Source organism: Condylura cristata, unplaced genomic scaffold (genome assembly GCF_000260355.1).
Source record: "Condylura cristata isolate star-nosed mole 26May11 unplaced genomic scaffold, ConCri1.0 scaffold00075, whole genome shotgun sequence".
NCBI lineage: Eukaryota > Metazoa > Chordata > Mammalia > Eulipotyphla > Talpidae > Condylura > Condylura cristata.
In genome coordinates, this window is record NW_004567176.1 from 34,492 (window position 1) to 36,699 (window position 2,208).

Consider the following 2,208-nt stretch of genomic DNA (forward strand, 5'->3'; position numbering starts at 1 on the left):
AGGCCTGGCCTGGACTCTCGCGCCTCCGGCCTGGCCCCACAGACCCAGAGGAGCCGGCCAGGCCCATCGTGCGCAGTCACGGCTGTTGAGGACGAAAGATGCCATTTCTGAGTGACGCTCGAAAGTGGCCTCTGGTGCCGCTTTGCTCTGATCGCTCTAAACACAGGTCTGACCTTCTGTCGCCGACTTCCTGTAAAGGAAATGCTAACTCTCCGTCTGATTGATCGGGTCAGAACTGAATCTACAACTTTATTCTGTGTAGACAAAGAAACGGAGAATCAAGTCTCAAACCAAAAGAAATAAAATCAAACATAATTTTTAACACTCAACAGTGATTTCCTAGTGACCCTCGAGTTTAACCCTGGATTTAGCTTACAGAGTCCACAGACTACCAGAAAAATGTAGAACAAAACATCTGCAGATACTTTCTATGTGCTGCAAGGGGCCCTCTGTACAGAAAGCCCCGGGCCGGCAGGTGGGTGATCAATAGTAAACACTGCCCAGTGCCCGACCTGCTCTGACCACTTGCAATGCTGAAAAGTTGGCGCCACATACACACTGCAGTCACTGTGGAGCTGAGACAAAATTGGAAGCGTGGAATGTCAGACTAAAAGCGGAGTCTGCATATTTTGCGCTCACCTAGTTCCAAGTTTCCACCCCTGCAAGCGAACCAAAAACAGCTCCTGGTGGCGCCTCACTCCCAGAGCAGCAGCGCCAGACACTGCCTGCGCGCGCCGTCCCCAGGCTCCCGCGTGGGGACCCACCGCAGAGGGCGCCAGCCCGGGCGGCAGCTGTGCCCTAGGTTGGGGTTCAGACACGGGCACCTACTTCAGCAGACATTTTAGATTCTGCAGGTGTGAGTGTGATGTCCTTCTCATTCCGCCTAACGTGCTCATTTCTCCGGCAGGTCTTCAGGTTTACTGCAACTACAAGTCTGGAACTCAGCGAAATAATTACAGTGCTCCTACAGTGTGGAGTCACGTGAAACAAACAACAATGAAGTGAGAACGTAGCAAGGTACCACTGGAACGGTCCATGCCAGCCCAGCGTAAGGAGATCCCCGCAGCTTCTCACTTCGCTGAAGCATCAGCAGAAACCTCCTGTTGGAAACAGGACTTAGGGGTCATCTGCAATGAGACCGTGACGAACACTTGCTGAAATGCTCCCCCACTCCGGGAACTCGCAGTGTGGGGGCTGGGCCCGGGCTCCGTGGCCGCGTGGGGCATATGTGGCCTTTCCCTGGGAGGCCAACCTGTGTGGACGGGCTGCAGGACAGGCAGCTCGGGCGGCCTGGTGGCGGCCACCGTGCGTCAGTTCAGAGACTTCTACGCTGGACACGTAGGGCAGGGTTCCAGTTGAGACTGGCCGAAGGACCAAGTGTCCGGTGTGTGGGGGGATAAATGCGGACGTGGTGCCCAGCGAACTAGACTGCAAGGAGGCTGTAGAAGGCGCTGGACGCAGGACAGCCCGCCGTGGCTCTCGGACAGGAGGCCGAGAGGGTGGGGGCTGCAGCACCTCGTCCCCCGACCCGTGCCCAGGCCTGCATCCCAGGGTCAGCGGGTCACAGCCACGCAGGGGCACGGGCGCCATGGACGAGCCACAGGGCCAGGGGACAAGCGGGCGGCTGGGGGACGTGTGAGGTGACAGTCCCCCCCCATAAGCAGCAATAATTAGCTGGCCACTCGCCGTATCCATGCGGGCCACAGCCACGCCAGGTGAGGCCACGGGCCTCAGCCAGGCAGCCCCTGCGGGGAGCTCGCCGTGGCCCGGTCCCCGCACTGCCTCAGACCCGGCTCACTTGCGAGAGGGTTGCACTCGCTTCATTAAAAACAGGTTCGTCTGGCAGAGTGAGAAAGAAAACGGGGGAGGAAGAGCACAGGGCTGTGGTGCCTGCGGGGGACCCCCAGAGGGAGAAAGCCACGTGGTGAACACGGACAGCAGACACACACGCCGGAAACCGGCATTACTGACTTCTTGGGTCAAAATTCCCGTAATATTCAGCTGAGCGACGCTGTTGTTCCTTCCCTCGAGTGACCAGAGTAAGTTTTCCACTTCCACTCACATGATCCGCTGAGGGGAGACTTCGCGGTCCGCTGTTTTCAGCTGCTGCGCCGGCCGCTCTTTGTGCCTAAAGTTCATATTTTCTGTATTACAGCCAGGAGAGGCGGTTCACTGCCCCGACTCCGCGGCGCAAACCTTCCCCAGGGA